This window comes from Littorina saxatilis, linkage group LG11 (assembly GCF_037325665.1).
Source record: "Littorina saxatilis isolate snail1 linkage group LG11, US_GU_Lsax_2.0, whole genome shotgun sequence".
Classification (NCBI taxonomy): Eukaryota; Metazoa; Mollusca; class Gastropoda; order Littorinimorpha; family Littorinidae; genus Littorina; species Littorina saxatilis.
Genome location: NC_090255.1, coordinates 21,511,499 through 21,535,217, shown reverse-complemented (window position 1 = coordinate 21,535,217; position 23,719 = coordinate 21,511,499).

Here is a 23,719-nt window from a genome sequence, read left to right as displayed (position 1 = left end):
TGAGCGATACTGAAACGGGCGTACATATAAGCAGAGTAATCTTGGAAACGAACAGCCATGCATTGTCGCCCCCCCCAAAATCACGACAGGAACGCTTACAATTTGATCCACACGAAGCTTTTCAAAGGCCAACTCAGTTCTATTAGCGTTTATTGTAAGATCACGACAGTAAAAAGTAAACCAAGCAGACGATGTCCACATGTACAAACATGTTTCAAAAACAGATTAATCACCACTTTCAACCATACCGACCTTAAGTCAACATTCTAAACGGTAATCTCATTTTACCTTTCAAGATATAACCGACATACAAATATAGAAAAGCTGGTGTTTGAGGGGAAGTTACTGGTTGTACCTGCAGGGAAAACAAGGCGCTCGCCCTCCTTCAACAATGGCCCGACAGCACCCTTGAACCAGAGTAAGTTTTTTTTTTTTTTTTAAACATACACATTCATCAGTGTTTATGTTTTCATGATTCCCGTTTGTATGCGTACATACACATATGTATTGACTTCTTGCGCAATTATTAATGTTCTTTCGAATTTCACTCGTTTTGTCAAGGATTAAATCACTCCGGTTATCAATGAATATTTTTGGTTTTTATTTTCCACAAGCTTTTAGGTCACTCATCTGCAAATGGGTACATAACCGTGTGTAGGGTTGAGCTCTGAAGCATATTCTCAACCTACCAAAACTTAAAGAAACAACTTTACCTTAACGATTACTTTAATCTTTTTTCACAAGTTTCCAGTTTTATTGATCCTTACAGCCCTTTTGAGGCATGGATGATACCTTCTGTCATAAAAAAAACAAGAAAAGAAACAAGATTGACCACAGCTACAATTTAGAATTCGCATAATAAACAACTACAACATACAAATAGTTATTATAAAACCTTCCCCAATTCAAATTAATGTGGCTAATACGAGCATCATCTTTTTCTTCCAGACATTGAAATGACAGACAGACAACACATACACACAGTCACATACACGAGCGCGCGTACGCACCCACGCACATACTCACTCACACACACGCACACACACACACACACACACACACGCACACACACACACTCACATGCATTTAGTCACAGACACACAGAGGCGCACACCTGTATTCACACACAGACACACACGGAAATACAAACGCACACACACACACACACACACACAACCACACTAACAAACAAACACACACACAACCACACTAACACACACACACACACTGACACACACACACGCACACACACACACACACACACACACGCACACACACACTGATACCGTTTTATGTCAGACACGTAGGAAAAGGAGACACCTTCAAGAAGCTGGACGACGGAATAGTTTTAAAGAAATAACTACTAGGTTTTAACTATTGTAACTTTATATCAGCCAGTATTTTTTTGTAACGCAAATGCATAGATGTGCCTGTGACAAAGGAATCAGGATGACGTTGTCATGTGCGTGTAACAAATTACGTTACCAGTATTCAGGTAAGTAAATCTGTTATTTGACTATTTTCTCAGCACATCTTTGAAATAACAAATGCAATGGAAGAGCACAACACGTGTATTGCATGGATAGGGACATTTATCCTTCAATTTTATGTCCTTGAATTGTGTGTTGCACGCGACACAACTTTCGATGAAGAGCTATATGCGCATTTTGTTATTAGCTAAAAGGTATTTACGTGGTTGCAAAACAGTATACAGGAAACATTAATATCAGTTTTCACATCGAATTTCATCCGGCGTGATGATTTTTCAGTAAACACAACCTTTTACTCTCACACATATGTACAAGTGCAAGGTGGTAATTTTTTTTAATCATGTTCATTTTGCTTCAGCATTTTAATTTGGCTATAATTTAAATTATCAATAAAGTATTTTTAGAGATCTGGAAATGTATGATTTCAGTTTAGATGGTGTTTATTAATGTACAGGAATCCAAATTGTCCGACGTTTATTTTGCAACGATATCAGTTGCACACAGGAAGAGGTTTCGTAGTTACAACTTTGACAGAGAACATGTGCCATACAGAAATGCTTTTGGATCTTTTTGCACGAATTTACAAGGTAACATAGAGTGCTGAATACCACACTAATGGTCATTACAACCACTGACTTTTAGCTAAACCCTCATAGGGTTTTTTCAACAATGGCGTCAAGAAACAAGATTTCATAGGGTTTCCTAATTTTTACAGGTGTTGTTTTAGGTTAAACAATTCAAGCTGCCTTATAAAACTAGCCATGAAAAATATTTACTTCATAGGGAATTTAGTGTGGTGTTTTTGAATTATTCACACGACTGTGTTAGAAACCACGGCCCCTTGCAATGAAAGGGAAGACACACGATTGACAAAAGGGTCTTTCCTGGCAAAATTGTATAGACATATATAAAAATGTCCACCAAATACCCGTGAGACTTGGAATAATAGGCCGTAAAAAGTATATACTCGCCTAACACGCTTGAGATTTACTGGCCGATGTGAATGCGTGAAAAATTGTGTAAAAAATTCCATATCACACGGCATATTGTAAACGCCATGAGCCTCCCCTCTGGGAGGGTATGTGCGTAGAAATACTCACTAATAATAATAATAAAGACAGTTGGCATACGTCTGATGTCTCCTGTACTACTGCAGTGAGTCGACAATAAATCTTACAGCACAACAAACGTCGGACATTCTGGCTTCGTGTATAGCAGAACGTTATTAAATGTCATCTAAATTAACATATCGCTTCAAGGTACTTATTTTCCTTTTCAGTTGTCCAGCTCATCTCTTCGGTAAAATGACAAATCAAGGAAAGTCAAGCATTTCAGCGGGTGAACTTCATTTTCAGCCTGAGGAGCGATTTGCCTCCGTGAGTATTTGGTTGTCTGTTTCATTTTTACATTTAGTCAAGTTTTGACTAAATGTTTTAACATAGAGGGGGAATCGAGATTAGGGTCATGGTGTATGTGTGTGTGTGTGTGTATGTGTGTGTGTGTGTGTGTGTGTGTGTGTGTGCGTGCGTGTGTGTGTGTGTGTGTGTGTGTGTGTGTTTGTGTGTGTGTGTGTGTGTGTTGAGCGATTCAGAGAAAACTACTGGACTGATCTTCATGAACTTCACATGAGAGTTTCTGAGTAAAATATATCCCCAGACACGTTTTTCATTTTTTTATATAATGTCTTTGATAACGTCATATCCGACTTTTTGTGAAAGTTGAGGCGACACTGTCACGCTCTCATTTTTCAACAAAATTGGTTGAAATTTTGGTCAAGTAATCTTTGACAAAGCCCGTACTTTGGTATTGTATTTCAGATTAAAATCTTAAAAATTAATTCATGAGTTTGCTCATTAAAGTTGTCCTTAAAATTGAATATTCGCAAACAAATTTAAAATTAATTGCATCGTATTCTTTTTTTTCTTATTATTTTTTGTGTTGGATATCCTCACAATACCAACATTAATTCATTTGACAATCTTGTCGGTAACAATAGAAACGCAGACAATATAGCCAGGACAAATACAAACACATGTTACATACGTACACAAGCTAAATGTTTACATGAAGACAAACTGACTAAATCGAGAGCATCAAATCAATATAAAATTATATACATAAACTCAATCCATTTTCTCAAAAATATCTCTGTACAATTTCCAATCAATAGCAAACTTTCCCCTACTACACATAACACTACATAAATATGTTTCGTAAACAAATCTCATTTTAACCATCTCTACACATCCATTAAAATGTGGAACCATTTTCTCAATTTTTGAGACAAAAATAAATATTTAGGCAATATTCTATAAATTATTTCATATTGAAAATACCTGAGCCGGAAATCAGTGGTTGTTTTGAAAATCTTTATAAACATCTTTCTTGCATCAACAACAACATCAACATTTTGATTCCATTTCTCAATACTTAATACATGTTTTTTCACCAGAAAAGCATAAAGGTCTTTAACGTTACTTAGAACTACAAATGACCTTCAATACAACTGGGTGTAATACTTCAACTTTACAAAATTCACACAATTCCATGCCTAACTGGTGCTCTAGTTGCTTTTAAAATGCCATTAAACAACAAAAATCAACAACCACATTTGGAAATGTTACTCTAAACTCGTCAAAACTCAGATAACCATTTGGGCCAATGAAATGACTCACTGTATATACTTGTATTCCATGATCAATCCAAATTGGCAAATCAATCACTTTCTTATCTCTACAAATATGTCTATTATAAAACATTCTCTCCATAAGATAATAATTCCACACTGTGGGCACACATTTAACTTTCAACTTGTAATAATGTTTAAAAACATCTCTCCAAAATGGGGTTTCAACTTCACGCATAGGAATATGAACAAACTCACTTCCTCTCTGTTCAAACTTCAAAAAAGAATGGACAAAAACCATGTAACATTTTTACCCTCGCTCTGAGTTACTGATTTGAACCAGCTTATTTTAAGGGCAGACAAACATCTAACATCAATCATTTTCCAACCACTATCTTCATAATTCTGAGCCAAACTCTTCCAACTTATGCAACAATTTTGCTACTCCAAACAAAAGAAACATATTATTCAAATTATTCAACACTTTTTCACATGGATCAGGAAGATTGATAAACAAAAACACCAACTTTGAAACTGCTAGAGTCTGTATAACAGTTATTTTCCCCAGAGGTGTAAGAGTTATTTCTCCTTGACCAGGCATTCAACAAAATGCCGAATGTATTCTAATTTACTCTCACAATTCCTTGAAACAATCTCATCCACTCTTGTTGAAGAAACAATACCCACCACTTTTTTTTTATTATAATTCAATTTTAACCCCGACCATTGGGAATATTCCTTCAATACTTTCATAAACTGAGCAGACACATTATTGCACCCATTTTCGTACCCCAACTAAAACATTCATTCACGTGTCATTTTATTCAAAATTTGCATGCCATTGAAAGCCCTTCCCTTGGCTACCTTGCACACTTTTCTGATTAAAGAATTCTGTTGTAGGTATCACGTGACCGCCGCCGAAGTTAGGGTACCTCCAAAATCGACCTGACAAAAACCATAGTCCCGTATTTTAAAATCTGTAACAATTCAGGATTTGGTGATAAGAAACAATTCGGCATATCGATGGAAATGCCATTCGATTTCCACTCAAATTTGTGCGCCTCACTTGATTAGTCTTGATACAATCTGTTTTCAAATGAGGTAGGGGTTAACAGTTTGAAAGGCCCAAAAGCGGTCATTTTTTAGGGGGTCCTCCACTGAAAGTTCAATATATCCTAAATGTCTCAATGAAAACGTTTCAAAGTTCAAGAACACATGACCAATAGGTGAATAAAAATCGTCATAACTTTGTGTGAATATATTGGCAATACAGGTAGAGTTACGTAACGTTTCCAAAAGAACTTTAAAAATATTCATATTAATTCAGGGTGTTATGCCAACAATTCAAATTGCATGCAGGGCCAATAATGGTTATATTAGTATTTGCGAAAGTTTTAGGCAAATCTGAGCACTGGCAGCAATGTGCTGGAGGTATGAACGCGATAGACACATTCGTAAACTCTGTCATTTGTACTGTGTATGCGAACGGCAGAGATTTCCAGTCGTTAGCCTGTGCATGCTCCACACCGGTAACCACGCACCGTTGCATTCACAACAGAACCGATCCTCTTTGGTTTCAACTGTTATATTGCATATCAACGTGTGCTTGTTTGTTGTGAGCTTTTCAGTCGTTGACCTGTGCTTACTTCGCTGTTAGTTGTTCAATCCCAAAGCATTGTGCCCGGTGTTATGCGCGTTTGTGAATTGCTTGTTATTGATAGGCAAGAGACTGTGTGTGCGTGTATGTGTGTGTGTTTATGTGTGTGTGTGTATGTGTGTGTGTGTGTATGTGTGTGTGTCTTTCTCATTCCTCTCTCTGTCACTGTCTCTCTCTGTTTTCTAATCTCTTGTTTTCTCTCTCCGTGATTTATGAGTATGTCTTTCTCTGTTTCTCTTATTTTTATCTGTGTTTTTTGTTCTGTCATTGTCCTGTCTATCTTGTAACCTATGTCTGTCTGGTCTGTTTGGATGTTTGTTTCTCTCTCGATCACATATCCGTTTGCATAGCTTTGTCCTATCTCTGTCTCGCCCTCTCTCTCTCTAGTTCTCTCTCCCGCCCCCATCGATCGATCGAGCGAGCGAGAGGACAGAGAGAGAGAGAGAGAGAGAGAGAGAGAGAGAGAGAGAGAGAGAGACTGAGAGAGAGAGAGAGAGAGAGAATGAGAGAGAGAGAGAGAATGAGAGAGAGAGAGAGAGAGAGAGGGAGGGAGATATATATATATATGTATAGGTTACAACATATATATATATCCCATGACCTCCCTTCTTTGTCTCTGTTACTTCAGTATGGGTATATATGTTGTATTTTTATAGCTCAATAAATACATCATGGACTCCAAAAAATATATGATAGTGCAGATTCCGATTTGGGCAAAGGACTACTTTCCTCCCGACCTTTGACCTCGCGCCGAACAATGTGACACATTTGTATGAAGTTCTAAAATCGTATTGCACGGCTCAGAAAACCATATCAGTTGCACGCAAAAATGAATCTCAGAACTGATCTGATGTATGAGATGCAATAAGCAAAAGTTTCTTTCATTATGAAAGCAATGCAGGTCGAAGAAAACGAACATTCAACTTACAAGATAACCAGATGCTAGCGAACCAAAACAAAAACACGAGTACCCTCCCCTTGCATCGTTAGCAGACGACTTCTGAGAATCTGTCGGTAGTGCATGTGTTTTGGTGTGCGCCTTCAGCCATCAAACATCGGCTGTTTCACGTGTTTTGCGAGCAAGTCTACTCTTTTGCCTGGCTCTGCAGTAAGTCCACATATTTTTCCGTAATTCAGTCACATTCCTTCAAAATGCAATCAATCGGCGGTGACAGACGTGTCGGTCGCGTTTTCCTCACACCCATACCAGTTTAAGTTCATCCATGCAAACACACTCGCAAAACAGTTTATCACGTAGATACATTTCAAATAGGGAGCAAATGGTTAAATCTAAACCTACATATTTGTTCCCTAAAATTTGCTTCTCTGTCAATAAGCCTAATTACACACGTTCGAGAAAAACAACGTGGAATCAATTCTGAATCGAGTAAGCCAAATGGGTCCCAAACCCGTTTCGCCCGTTCTGCCGACCTGAAACGCAAAACAAAAGAATTGTGCGCTTCAACTAAATTAATTTCTATTCGACTTCATTACTTTCTTGCAACTTATGAATGAACCTTTACTTAAAGCTTTTAAATGGTCTGAAAGTAGTGTTACCGCGTACTTATCGATGCACTCATTCGTTTTATTTTTTCAGCGACGGTCACTTAGTTTAAGGTTGCAAAAGGGCTAAGTCTCGCTGGCAACAGTTTTACCCTGCACAGATCGCAACAGTGCCGCTAGTAGTCTACACTTTGTGTTTGATGGTAGAATGGGATATACAGATTACAACACTCGTGGTTTTTTATATGGCTTGTATTTCAGTCAAGACCCAGCGGGAATATCAATCGAGAGCCACTCGCCAGAGGCTCGTGTCTCCCGATGATATTCATCCGCTGGGTCTTGACTGAAATACAAGCCATATAAAAAACCACTCGTGTTGTAACCTATACATATATATATATATATATATATATATATATATATATATATATTCCATATCTATCTCCTTTACAATCTCCATCTTTAAAACAATGTAAAACAATAAAGAGAGGTAGTAAAACAATGATTCTCATCTGGACTAGTTTCCTCTGTTGATACTCTCCCCTCGGGGCAGATTCTCTTTGTGAAACTCGGTCCCGTCCGAGGAGGGTCTGATTTCCCCAATAGGGCTGTCTGTGAAGGGACACAATTTTTGTTGTTTCCTCTCTCTTTTCCTCTGCTAAGAGATTTTAACAAATCTCAGAAGAAAGTCTCTTCTGACTTTCAATTGTTTCTTTCACAACTTCTGATGTTTTATTAATTGGTCTCCGTGAAAGTTGCATCGCCTTTAAAGTGATCCAATTGAAAAAGTCTGGAAGAAAACTTCTTCTCTACCATTGCCCTGTGTTGAACAGCAGCAAAAAGTTGACCACTGTTCCTGTTTCACTACTTAAAGGCCCGGCAGGAGTATATAAGGAGCCTGACCTTCTGCGTTGGCAAATCATTTCAAACCTCTTGCAGGCAACGGACAAATACTGTTCCTACATTTTCTTTAATATCTCGGTTAAGCATGAGTTACGGTGTCAGATTTTTTGTTCACACAGCTGGTTTTCACACATTTACCGCCCTATGCGCTTAGATAAGGTTAATTCTCCATAATAAAGAAGATATTTGTAAACAAACATTTCAATGGGGATCTTGTTCAAAGAAAAGGGCGGAGTCAACACTCTCCGACGTCACAGATTTACACCATGCGTTCCAAAAATAGCAAAACACGTGGCATGCGGCAATTTGGTTCCAGAGCATGCTGTCTCAGGTGCATGTGTATTTGTTACATCGGATATGAAGAAAGAAATGCAACTAACCTTTACCACCAGTTGTGGCCTTGATAGGGTATTCCTGTGGGGTTGGGATAAAGCTTTCTCACTAGTTTGAGCACACAGTCGGGCATCATTTCTCGGTTAATGTTTACCCGTGTTGCATTGTCTTGATGTAAGCAAGACGTCTTTTTCACCAAGTACAATGCACAATTCCAAGCACCGCGTCGGTCTAGCATGGACCAATACTTCTTGTAGAGTACTTTTCCAACGCCGGAATTCCTGCGGTGTGGCAATTGGCCTGTACCTAGCCACCTCTGGCGATGATTTGTCACACAAGGGCTGCAAAAACAAAAGGCACACTGGCCTACCCCAGAGGAGAGCCCTGCACTAGGACCCGTGTCTCCGGTTTCACCATCGCCTCCAGGATCAGATAACCACGTCTGCACCCTAACGGTACTACACACACGAGAGACAGCCTCTGTATTGAGGTCACACGATGATGGCCCAGCACCTCTTGGTACACAAGTCGAATTTTTTATTACACACCTTCGAGTTTCAAATGGCCATTGATTCTCAGTAAATAGTCTCCTTATTGCGTTCTCCTGGTCACTGTTAATGTTGAGAAGTGCTAAATCAAATTTCGCCATTTATTTCCATAGACAGAAAGAGATGTCAGTGCAATACAGCTTACAGACCGCAGCCTTGCCCTTACTAAGTTACTAGCACCGTCGGATGTTGGAATGTGAAACACTGAGGTCTTCCCGCCTGCATCTGTCGACAACACTGATTGTGTTAGAGGCTCTCGCTGGGTGGAATAACAGACCTTGTCCCAAAGTATGCGTATACACTACGCAGACCATCACCGTTGACTTCGTCTACATGGTCCCGCTAACTATAATTACTGTCCCTGACAGTGCCTCACAGGATGGCCAAGTTTACTTTGAAAACAGGAAGGGGGAATCTAAACTCGGTTTGTTCTAAGTGGACATGGGAAACAAAGGGACTCGTATCTTGGGTCACCCCTGGCAACACAAATGGAAGAATCCAGGATATGCAAATGGTCTGCAGTTTATTCCAAGGTGGTAGGGGGTTGAAAGGGGGAACGAACGAGAGGGGGGAGGGAACAGTGGTCGGTGGAGCTACTATACTAAGACTGCAGCAATGGACTGGTGCTGTGAAATCATCACCCACACATTTCGAGGTACCCTCCCCCCTCACCATTCGGTTCACAAGCCTGTTTTTGTCCTTGGTATGTTTGAAAATGATTGGTTTGTTCAAGTATTCCGCCAAAAAAATGCGCCAAGATTTCCCTCCTCATTTTAGTGGTGTTTGACGCTTGTCCCACTCACTTAGTCAGAGTCTGTTGCAAAAATTGACTCGAGAATTCTGTTCATTGACGTTGTGACGTACTAAACTTGTTTATTGTTAGCAAGTTTGGCTGATTCTGTGTTGTTTTTCTGCAATATCAGCGAAAGTACCATAAGCGGTGACTGAGTTACAGCAACCAAGACTAAGTTTCATTTTGTCCGTTTGACTAGCCTGACATCTACAGCCTTGACTTTGTTATTCTGTTTTTCTCTGTGTGACTGATTTCTTTGACACAAAGGTTCTCTGTGTGAAAGTTCAATTGTATTGTAAATATAAACAAGATACGCAATCAATATGCAAGATATCACAAATGTTCAGAAACGAAATGTGAAAAAATTCTGAAGAAGCCGTGTTTAAAAGAAGAAATGCTGCTCGCACAGACAGAAAGCCACTTTCTCCTTCCATCTGGCCTGTTCGTGTTTACACCGCGTGCCACGCGTTGTGCTATTTTTGCTAAGCCCCGCCCCTTTTTCTGTTGCATGATGGGAGAGGCCGGATTGGCCGTGACGTGTTTAAAAAATTAGATCTCGTTCGTGTATCCTTTACTGGATCTACAGGCTGGTATAGAGCATTACCTTCCTTTGGGCTTTTGCAAATGTTGCTTGGTTTATTAACCTAAGTTCTTGGTTAAAACTTGTCTACATTTCTAAATTCTTTCTTGGTACATTTAGTTTCCACTCGTTGACCTTAAAGCTGTGGTCTATTTATGACTTTCCGGGGCTACGGGGTTGAGAAATAGGAATACAATCATGTACATAATTATGTACAACAAACGCTACCCGAAACCCCACCTATTCGGCGTGCATGCCCTTGAAAGCTTCAGTCAACGCTTAACTTTTTGCAGGGATAACATCCGGTTTGCTCTCTCAAGACTGATCATATCTTATCTTCAAGAGAGATCAAGGGGAACAAATAAACGCCCCGGCGAAAATTCGAACTCTCGACCTCGAGACTTCGTGTCTCATGTCCTAACCACTAGGCTACTGCGCCAATTGAGAAAAAGAAGGAAAAACATTGATATAAATTCATGTTATGTTATTCTTGAAGCAGCATGATTTATATCTGTATCCGCCCATTGTTCAGAAGCGAATACATGTATAACTATTTCTTAGATGTCTGTTTTCAACTGCACAGAGCTTTGGAGAGATTCAATTACTGTTCTTGTCATTTTTTCTTGCATGTTGTAAATAGAGATATCGCAGCTATTTGCATGGCGCGAATGTCGTGTAGCATGACGGTGTAAACATGTACTGCGATTCCGTGAAACAGTGACATGTTTGCAAATAAAAGCAAATTTTAATGGCAATTTTGACGTTTTTGCAACGCATGAATGGTAATTCAAGTGTAGAATGATATAAAATGTGACCCTCCACCACGAAATGAGTCGCATGTCACCTCGCGCGGTTCTGCGCTAGACTTAATATAAGTCCGGGGAGTGTCTGGTAACAGTGTGAGGGTCACCTTAGTCACAGGCTTATAACTCAAACAGTTTTCGCTCTTTTCTAAAACGGGTTTCACCACTGGATAGAGCATAACAAACTCTTTAGGAAAATGTAAAAAGATGAAAATCATGCAAAGGTGAAATGCGACTCATTCCGTGGTGGAGGGTCACAAATTATCAATTTTGTTTATCTTTGACAACACTGGTGAAGTGGCCTAGCGGTTAAGACATCGGCCGCGACATTTCGAGGCCCCGAGGCCTTCGAGTTCGAATCCCTGCCAAGTCGTTTATTTTTTCTGCTCGATCCTTCCTGACAAATATGCTCAGCTCTGAGAGAGCAAGCCGGATGTTGCCACGGCAAAGTTCAAGCGTTGACTGAAGCTCTCAAGGTCATACACGCCGTATAGGTGGGGTTTCGGGTAACGTTTGCTGTACAGAATTCTGTACATGATTTTATCCCTATTTTTCAACCTCGTAGCCCCGGAAAGTCATAAATAGACCACAGCTTTAAGTCAAAGAGTTTCCCTTCACAGATGTCCTCTTGGGATTGTCAGATGAGGGTAGTCTCCCTTGCCAACAGAATCTACCACTCAGAGAGTGGTTTGATCCTTGGTTGGATACCATGGGTTGACAACTTTCGCCTAGAGAAGTATGATCGCTTTAGGTCTGCACAAAACCACAACAATATTACATTAATGGAAGAACAATGTGACAAAATTATAGCCAAAGCAAAAAAAGAATATTTTGAAACATGTCCAGCAAAGTGAGCGATTACAGGGATGCTGGAAAAATTTGGACCAAAATAAGGAAATTCAAATGCAGACACAAGCAGGTTGAACGTCCTCTTATGCACGAAAGAAAAAAATATGAAGCCTTCCTGAAAAAGCAGAACTGTTTGCAGATATTTTTGCAGCAGCAAGCCAAACAGATAAACTGTTGTGTGAGCAGGAACTCTTCCGTAAGAAGTGGGAGGGTAAACATGACTTAAACGACCCAGAAATCAACCCTTCCTTAAAAATAAATGCTCCCTTATCCATTCAAGAACTGAAAACGGCTATAGCATCGGTGACAAAAGTCCGATCCGCCTGTGGCTCTGATCCAATAAACTATCAGGTCATACAACATTTACCAAACCAAGGATTAAATCTTTTACTGGATTTTTACTCAACATGCTGGAAGTCTGGCCTGATTCCAACAGTTTGGAAAGAGGCTGTTGTGTTCCCCATTTTAAAGCCTGGAAAACCAAGAGCTGACCCTTCCAACTGGCGCCCTATATCTCTGACCTCCCATCTGAGCAAAATCTATGAAATTGAAAGAATACTAAAATCCAGACTAGAAGATGAAATGGAAAGAAAAAAGGTAATACCTCTGTGTCAAGCCGGTTTCCGTTGAGGCAGGGGTGTCTCGGATCACATTGTAAAACTGTCCTCCAAAATTAAGAAAGCTCTCTCACGCAAGAAGTCTCTCTTTGCTGTCTTTTTTTGACATCAAAAAAACCTACGACACAGTATGGCACCAACGATTGTTGTTCAAATTGAAGCAATTAGGCATCAGTGGTAATATGTTTCAATACATAAAAAGCTTTCTACTGAACAGATCCTTTCAAACTGATTATAAAGGTGCCAAATCATCCACTCGCAAAGTTGACACGGGAGTGCCACAAGGCTCAGTAATAGCACCACTGCTTTTTAGCATTATGCTGCATGACATATCGACAATTAAAACACATGGAGCCGAACTGACGCTTTATGTGGATGATATTGCTCTATGCAAAGAGTATCAAAACAAAACCTATAAAACAGAACACAAATTCTCTAAAGAGTGGCAAACAGCTATAGATAACATTGCGAACTATATGCGGGAAAATGGCTTCACTCTCTCTGCCGAGAAAACTGTCATCGTTGTCTTTACAAACCGAAAACTGGAAGATCGAGAAAATATACAGTTCTAATTAGATAAATCCGTTGTCTCACCCAGTCAGCAGGTGAAATATCTGGGCGTACTTTTCAGCTCAAATGGACTATGGACTGCTCATTTAAAGTATCTTTTAAGCAAAGCAAAAAAGACCATCAACCTTCTTAAAATACTGGCTGCCCAAACATGGGCAAAGTGCCCAGTTATTCTAACAAACATCACCAGAGCTCTTATAAGATTAAGACTATCATATAGACAGGAGGCCTACTTCTCGTCGGCTCGAAAATGGCTTGATAAGCTACAGTCAGCGGAATGTCGTGCCCTTCGGCTTGCCCTCGGACACCCAAGGCATTCAAAGCAGGCCATTGTATACCACCAAGCAGGATTCCTCCCTCTTGATATGTGGCGACGTAAGTGGTGCGCGGATTACAATGTTCGAGCCAACACAGTGCAAAACTCAACAAAAGAGGAGCTACAACCACATTACAACCATGTCCAAAACAAAAAGGCCCACTTAGGCACTACTTTCACCTCACTGGCTCAATTCAATGCTTCACTCTTTAGCGAAATCAATGTCGACCCCAATGATGTGGCCCAAAACCCCATAGCTCGTGATCCCTCATGGACAATGAAAGAAATGTGACCCTCCACCACGAAATGAGTCGCATGTCACCTCGCGCGGTTCTGCGCTAGGCTTAAATACAAGTCCGGGGAGTGTCTTGGAACAGTGTGAGGGCCACCTTAGTCACAGGCTTATAACTTATAACTTTTTTCTAAAACGGTTTTAACCACTGGATAGAGCATAAAAACTCCTTAGAAAAATGTAAAATTATGAAAATCATGCAGAGGTGACATGCGACTCATTCCGTGGTGGAGGGTCACAAATGAATTTTGACACGGAATATTGTACAGCTACAAACGATGATCAGTTATTACTCAGGATACAAGCCCTTGAGCACATTGATATTGTATACAAAGGCCATGTTCATGGTTATACAGACGGGTCAGTTCTGGATTACAAGAAGGCTGGCGCAGCTTTTGTAATCCCCAGCGATGACCTGACTGGGAAATGTAAACTGTCCAACAGAAACTCGATCTTTTCAGCTGAGCTCCTTGCCTTCTGCATGTCTCTTGTTCATCTCAATGTCAAGAACAATCCTCCCCAAAATATAGCTATCTTTTCTGACTCCAAAGCAGCCATTGAAGCATTGCGAACTAGCAAAAAATCAAAAAGACAAGATCTTGTCATAACCATCAAGGGGCTGGCAAATAAAATTATAAAACAAGTCGCGTAAGGCGAAAATACAACCTAGAGTCAAGCTCAGTCGAACTCACAGAATGAAACTGAACGCATTGCATTTTTTCCGCAAGACCGTACAATCGTTGCATCGTCTGTCCACCGCTGGTGGCAAAGGCAGTGAAATTAACAATCCAGAAAAGCGCGGTAGCGGTTCCGCTGAGGTGGATAGCACGCTTTTCTATATCTCTATTCTTTTTAACTCTCTGAACGTGTTTCCAAACATATCATATCACATCCTATCTATACAACAAACAAGCACACGTTGATATGCAATATAACAGTTGAAACCAAAGAGGATCGGTTCTGTTGTGAATGCAACGGTGCGTGGTTACCGGTGTGGAGCATGCACAGGCCAACGACTGGAAATCTCTGCCGCTCTCATACATAGCACAAATGACAGAGTTGATGAATTTGTCTATGGCGTCCATACCTCCAGAAAATTTCTGCTAGTGCTCAGATTTGCCTAAAACTTTCGCAAATACTGATTATTGGCCCTGCTTGCAAAGTCACGAATATTTGGCATAACACCCTGAATTAATATGAATATTTTGAAAGTTCTTTCTGAAAAGATTCGTAATTCTACATGTATTGCCAATATATTCACAAGTTATGGTAATATCTGCAAACCTATTGGGCATGTTTTCTGGAAGTTTGAAACGTTTTCATTCAGACGTCAATGAAATGTCGCTTTTTCAGTGGATAACCCCTAAAAAAAATGACCGCAAAACGTGCTCTTTTGGGCCTTTCAAACGGTTAACCCCTACCTCATTTGAAAACAGATTGTATCAAGACTAATCAAGTTAGGTGCATACATCAAACCGTTTTGCTCAGTTTACATTCGACACTTACACCAAATTTAATATTGCGGTAAAAAGTTGACACCCAGTCTTATATATCATGGCCAAAATTAAACGCATCTAAAGATGTTTGAATAAAGGACCAGGCAATGCTATCGAAAGCTTTTTCAAAATCAGCCATTACCAAAAGACCTGGTACTCTTTGCTGTTCAGTATACGTAGGGTGTACTTACTTATGAACTACTCTGCTCATAGTGAAACCTCTACTTCTACCAAAGTATCCAAAACACATCGAGACATAACATGTGCTCCGGGCGCCATGTTGATCACGTGACGGCTGATCATGTGACTGAGGTACACACAAAATCAAATCTGTCGTCTGCTAGGCTGCACAAATTCTGTATCTAAAAATTGATACATATGTCATGTTTACTCTTAAAATGTGATCACCATTGACGAAAATAGATTAATTACTACTACGATTGAAATGTTAGAAATCGGTCTAAAAATGATCTTATTTTCTATTATTGCCTGATTCCAAAAACAAAAAGATATGATATGTTGTATTCAAAAATAGCTCAGAAAGTTAACAAGAATACAGAAAAAAAGCGCTTTCCTGCTTAGCGCAAAACGCTACCGCACTATGCTGGCTTGTTTTGCACGTGGAAAGTGAGCGATTTACTTCTCGCGGGAATTGACGAAGCTGTATTGTCTGCGTGAAAAAAATGCAGTGCGTTCAGTTTCATTCCGTGAGTTCGACAAATTGACTAAGTGTAGTTATTTCGCCTTATGCGAATTGTTTATGTTATAATCTGGCACAGTGGCGTGGTAGAAAGACATCGGCCTCCTAATCGGGAGGTCGCGTGTTCGAATCCCGGTCGCGCCTGGTGGACTGAGGGTGGAGATTTTGTCGATCTCCCAGGTCAACTTGTGCGTAGACCTGTAATTGCCTTATCACCCTTCGTGTGCACACGAAATCACAAGACCAAGTGCGCACGAAAAAGATCCTGTAATCCATTTCAGAATGTGGTGGGTTATCGAAACATAAAAATACCCAGCTTGCCTCCCCCGAAATCGGCGTATGCTGCTGGAGTGGCGGGGTAAAAACGGTCATACACGTACAAATACACTCGTGCTAAAAACATGAGTGAACGTGGGAGTGTAAGCTCATGAAGCGAAGAAGAAGAAGAAGAAGAAGAAGAAGAAGAAGTGTATGATATGTTGGTGGTACAATCCAAAACAGATAGATTAGCTGTTAATGTCCCAATACCAACAAGCATAACAAGAATGGTTAGCTATTGCAATGTTTAATCAAGAAGAACAAAGTTAAAAAAAAACAAAGGAACACTGTACTCACCGATACAAGAACGAGACAAGACGGTACGAATTTTCGCTTATGGAAGCTTCATCAGGAAAAACAAGAACACAAAAGACAACAAAAAGCAGACGCAACACGGAACGAACAAGGTTTGAAAGAAAATGGAGGGGAAACACGCAAAAAAGGGGAGGAACTCTAGGAACGGAAATGAATGAAAGGGGAGAGAACTGGTTGGATGATGTCATGGGCACAGGCATACTAGACTAAAAGTGGTACACATTCATAAAAGAGGGGGGAGGGGGGGGAGGGAGGGACAAAAAAGGGGGGGGGGGAGGGAGGGAGGGAAAACAAACGTACGCACGCACACGCACACATACACACACAACCAAACACATGAATACACAAATAAACACACATTCACACACAAACACACACACACACGTACCGTAAATCCACAGTATGTTTGGGGAATACATGTAGATCACATCTTCGCATTCAAGAAGAACAAATTAACATTCAGTGGTATGCCAACCAAATGGTCTTTCAATAAAGCTCTTCAAACAAAATAATTATTGCACCCATTTTCGTACCCCAACTAAAACATTCATTTCCTGTGTCATTTCATTCACACTTGCTCTACTACAAAAGACAGTCAGTTTGGCTGTTTGGCACACCTTTTGGATCAAAGATTTCATTTTAAAGGTGTCACACGATCTCCTTCTAAATAAGGGTACCCCCCAAAGTTGACCTGACAAAAACGTACGGTACAAATTGAAAAATCAACACAAATTCAGAATATGCATAACTTGCCAACTTTGACCTTGTTCTCAAGAAAAAAAAACAAAAAAAAAACAATCTTTTCCATGTCAATCATAATGAAAGTTAAACACATGCATGAACACGCCATGAAAGGTGGAGAACACAAGTACACATAATACATGTACAAACCATCATATCATACAAGCACAAGGGCATCTTACAGTCAGTAAGAAATTTTGTTGTTCCTGGGTGTCACAAAAATTACATGAAATTCAGAAAAAAACACCAACAACAACATTGTAGCAAGTAAATGCATGAACAAAACAGAAGAAAGTCGAACTAATGGTCTAACCGGAACAGGTTGTTTTGTTTTGGTATCTTGCGTTTTTCTTAATCTTGTGTTATGTCATTCCTACTGATGCCGGTGCCGGTCACATGAGTGGCTGAGTGGTCTTTCCGTCAATTTATATTTCAGCAATGACCTAATGAATTGCTTCGTAAATTTCTGGATCGTATGCTTACATACGCGACGTACATCAAGAAACATTTTGTAATGTTACAGATATCTTTTCAAATCATACTCTGGGAAATGTTTTAAAACTCATCATAGGTGTGTTGGCTAAACTTCGCATGCATACAAAAAAAGATGTATGTACATACTGTCAAAACTGGTGCGCAAATGGGTGCAATAATTATGTTTTTGTCGAGTTCAGTCGGTGAAACAAAATAATGATGAGGTAATGAAGAAAAATAACTTACCTTCGTTATATGTTTCTTCAATATACGGGGTCCTGATTTGGCCTATATGGTCCGCTGGGCCCAAAAAGCAACAACTAACTAACTAACTAACTAACTAACTAACTAACTAACTAACTTCTTCAATATAAAGATGGCTAGAGGCAAAGACAAAAGGAATGACACTAAACATGAATATTTATTTTGTTCTATGAGTATTCGTTATTTGTGATGAAGTCAAAAGACTGTTGAAGGGCAAAGCCATTTTAATGCATTCTAAGAATGAGAAGAACTGTTCAATATGGAGAAGGAGGTAAACGCAAGTACAGAAAACCATTAAACGATAATAGCAAATGTACATACTGTAAAAGGTTCACGTTATGGGTAGACATCCAATATATGCAAATGATTTATGCTTGAGTGGTTGAAAAATACATCAAGTCATGCTAATGTTGCAGTTTCTGCGTGTCCGTGTACGTGTTGACAACCCAACAGAATGGGAACCGGTATGCAAGAGTGTCTGGGAAAACCTGCAACAAAAATGGAAACTGAAACTCCCAGGCTTACTTATATCTGTCATCGGGAATATTGACAAAACGAACAGGCAACCCGAGCTGGAAGGAATTGTCCAAGAAGGCCTGTTGGACGCTGCAAATGACACAGGTATGTACATACAAGGACAATTTCTTTTTTAACATGAGAGGATCGAGATAGAGAACATTATTGACAGCTTGGTAACAACAACTGTCAAGATGATGCAGCAATATGCAGCAACATGAACACATTTCTTTCCGTTTTAATGACCATCAGGTGAAATATGCAATCGTAAATCTACCTTGTTTTAAATACACTTGCTGTTTAGTTTAAAGGAAACTCAGCTATTGATAACAAAGGAGCCATTGCATGTCAAACTGGGAGGTCTTAAAAGGAACATTCTTTGTAAAACAAAGAAAAACAGAAATCCAAATGATGCTCCTGTGTTTCGTAGGTGTGTTTATCATGACATGTTGTTTAAGGAGAAAGATGGCACGCACTTTTAGATGTCTTTCTTTGGAATACTTTTTATTTTTTTTGTCAAGGTCCTTAATGCAAAACTTCACAAAAGGTGTGTTTGTCCAATAAAGTTATATTTGTACGAGTAATGGGTAAGAACTGACGCTGTTTACGGCTTTTTGGGGTAAAACAGTGAGTTCTTTGAAAACTCTAATCTTTAAGAACAATAAAGATATAGTTTAACAGTATGTTTTATTTAACTCTTAACAGTTCCCACAATTTAATCACAGAGCATTTTGTTTATATGTACCGTAAACTACCTTCTACACGAACAGTATCAAGCGCGCCCAACCCCTAAATTGGAGCAAAAACTGTGGTATAGGGTATATTATAGTAGGGTATAGTAAACGCCCACCCCCCACATTTGGATCAAGGATGGCAGTAGAGAAATAGTTAGTTCAAATTGTTTGTGAAAACCGAACACAATATGGAAATAGCATTCCAATGTGTTATGATAAGATGCTACGATACGGTCGTACCGTTTATTTTGTACGTTCAGCACTGCAGTCTCTGCATAACCATGCTAAAACACGATGAAGATTTAGGAGACTGAGGTTGAAGAGGTCAACCTGAGGGGGGGGGGGGGGATTTTGGGAACTTGCATTCTTGACACTATTCATTATACGAAAGTTTGTGAAATATGCTGACACTTGCGCTGAAATAAATGCTATACAGAGTAGATATTGAGTCATTAACATTAAGTTAACATCCTAGATATGAGCATAATTATGTTGTTGTTAAACCATCCCGTAAAGGGATTTTTGTGTGAGGTTTGTTTCCAGTTTTAATTCGTACATGGCCGTTGCACACACACACGAACGCTTGTGTGTCACAGAGAAAGATCCGTAGAGGGTAGACATTTTGAACAAAAACATATTATTTTGACATGTCTATACCAAGTGATCAAATACCGCTCTTTCTCACGAGTAATTGATCCTGCATATGGGACGTACAATACATAATTAATGCCACCCCCTACTTTTGAGCGAAATTGGTGCATAAAGGCGTTTACATGGTATTTTAAGGTATTAATACGTTTTGTTCTCTAGATATCATAGGCACAAATTATATTATGGAAATAAATCAGGCAAGGTTTGTACTATAACACAATTTGTTAAAGTATTCCTTGGTATTTCATAGAAAAGTGTATCTGTTAAACATGAATAATTTATGTAAGAAAATACGAAAAAAGGGTAAGACAAGTGAGCAGTTTGTTTGTTTGTTTGTGTGCCTGCTTTTTTATTGTTTTAAATTTGTTTATCAGCCTTTTAACAATTTGCTGTAATGCATGAGCAGAGCTCCTCTCCGTTCGTGTCTCGTTCCAGATGCTTGGATTCTCACAGATGGAACAGATACAAAATTAACAGCGCTGGTTGGTGAAGCGATGCGGGACTTCAAATGCAAATTGAAGGACAGTCCAAAACATGACACACCCTTACTCCTTGGGATTACATCCGCAGTGGAACTAGCACAATATGATCAAATCAGAAAAGCTACGGTAAGAGTATTGTATCAGCTAATATCGTAAAGACCTGCCGACTTTTGCTGAGAACCCGATAGGATTTTTAACAACTGATAACGATCGGATTACCCGCTAAACATACTCTACTTGCCTGCATCAAAGTGCCGTTCGATCTACTCCTTTATTCTTCCTGTACTATTAGTACTAGTATTCACAACAAGGAATATAACATTGGAAGCTCGTAACATTTGCCGATTCGCTCTGTTTCAAGCTTTCTTCGTCGTTGATTTGCAACCCCTTCCCGAACGCATGAGGCTCACACACAAACATAAATTATTGTCTTCAAGAAATAAGCTCGAAACCACCACTCACCAACTTCAAAAGGTTTGTTAAGAACGGACATCGTGTCAACACCACACAAAGATTTCAAACGGGTACTCGCAAAATCAAAACTTCACCTCACGCCAATCAGAAAAAAAGCTTGATATTATTCACTTTAACAAATTCAAACGTCACGCGATTTTTGACTGCTGAATGCGGGCAAAAATTACCTTTATGGAAGGGAACGGCTGAGCCAAATTTTGATCCAAAAGAAAATGTGTGCACGTTACTTTTTAACGGGTTTTGAGGCTCTTGTGTCCCTCATCAGTTGTAGTGAACACGTTACAGGCCACTAGCACACCCTTGAGAGCGGACGTAAAGCTGAAACATCTACGTTTTTGCGATTACCCGTTTGACAGCTTGGTGTGGCGTTGACATAGCGCCCGTTCTTGGCTAACTTCTCGAAGTTGGTGAGTGGTGGTTTCGAATCATTAGTTACGTGCGGGACCTGATGTGAGTCTGATCGAAGAATATGCTATCCTGCCCGGACAAAGATGACCATTAATTGCATATATGCCTGAGGCATGACTGACAGTCCTGGGAGCTCCGTGCACCTTGAATTGTCAAGGACAGTAACTGTAAGTCATCTTAAACATTAGTTGTGCTGATATACGACATGCCAGAAATAGTTTAAAATTGAAGGTAGGTCTTTGCGGACTCAACGAAGAAAACACGTTTGTTTATTTTCTTTAGTATTCAGTCTGACCAGGATGCATCTTAATTTTCAAAACTCTTTCTGACATATCGCATAATAGCATAACTATAATGTCGTTAATGACTTAAAGTTACATTGTTATTTTAAGACATGTGTCAACACAATCCTCTGAAAGTTTAAAGACGAGGTGTTAAGGAGTTACTGAAATGTACTGCAATGTGTTCCATTACCCGTTAAACGGCTTTAAAAAAACCAAAAAACAATAAAAGCTTCTGAGTTTTTAGAGAAAACTGACACCTAATCCTTTCACCATGTCAAAACGGCATTGTTTGAAAAGATACGGAAATAAAACTGAATGTTTTAGATTCAAATATGAGAGTTCTTTTCACTGACAAGTAAAATTTGATTCAGTGTAAGTTGTTATGGTTTTGACTCGATTTCATTGTGTGGACCTTGCTTTTGCGATTTGTTAATTTTTTTTTTTTTTGGGGGGGGGGGGGGGGGCGGTCTACGGATTGTAGGTTCCACTGTATAGAAACTACCGTATGTAAGAGTTTTTGTCTAGTAAATATTGAGAAGTAAAGAATAACATTTCGACCTATGCAACTGGTTCAGCAATAAACGGCCCATTCACAAAGATCTGCACTCAACGCATTTGCCTTTTTTTGGTATAACGGGTAGCACAAAATGACATTTGTGTAGGTGTATGCAATGATACACCTTAATTAGTTTAAGACGTTCAGAGAATTATCAAAAATGTAACGCATACTTCTTGTGTGTGGGTTTGTGTGTGTGTGTGTGTGTGTGTGTGTGTGTGTGTGTGTATGTGTGTGTGTGTGTGTGTGTGTGTGTGTGTGTGTGTGTGTGTGTGTGTGTGTGTGTTTGTTTGCAACAGAAGGTGGACGTCCCAGTCGAGTTCGAGAGGAACCCAACTGATCATGATCGACACCTAGAACGAAACCATACTCACTTCTTGCTAATCAAACCCTGGAAGGAATGCAACACAAGCGATTTCCGATCTGAGTTTGAGGAATACATCTCCACTAAAACTAACAAAAAAGACAACATCCATCAGCAAAAGGCGAATGCATACGGTATGGACACAACTATTTCATATATTATTGAAAGGAACAGTCCCTCCTATCAAAACAGTAAGGCTCACCATTTCCATCTGATCAGCTCTTAAATGGGATAATGACAAATTTCCACGAAGACATATGCTACAATCAACATCCTGACTGCTTCCTTTGCAGTTAGAAGTGTGTGAAATAAATGTATTAGAAAATGTTACTCCGCGCAGGAAGCAGTCAGGATGTTGATTTTTGGTATACATGTGTCCAAGTAGAGAGACTGTCCTATCCTTGTAAGGTTTGAGATGGCGAGTTCAATTGTTTACAAAAGGAGGATGGGTGCCTTTATAGACAACTACCAAGCTTTATGATCCTGCTAGTCACCCGTTGACACTGAATTTGGCATCACACGAACGTTTCAAATGTGTCAAAGTTGCTTCATCGGCATGTACCTAATTAAGTGTCCACCACACATTTTGCAGTGGTATGTAAAATGGGTTATTTTTAGTGTGTGGCATTTTTGATTTAAAATGTCTGTGCAGGTGGTCCTCCGCTGAACAGATATGGTCAGAGCTAAGCCAAGATATTGAATGGTAGCAGCATTTGTTGGATGGAAAGACGGAATGTCATTTTAAGGACATTGCACAATTATTACTGTATTTGACAATTTCAATACAAAGCTATGAGTATCTCAATCATTTGAAAACAAAACGATTCGTTTAAAAAAATGTGTTCTGTAGAAACGGTTAAATGCCAATGTTGTGTTGATACGAAGAGAGAGAGAGAGAGAGAGAGACAGAGAGAGACAGAGACAGAGACAGAGAGAGACAGAGAGAGGGGGGGCAGAGTTACAGAGAGTGAGAGAGAGAGAGAGGGAGGGGAAGAGTGACAGGGAGAGAGACAGACGGAAAGAACGAGTCAGAGTCAGAGACATAATTGTGTGGACTGCATT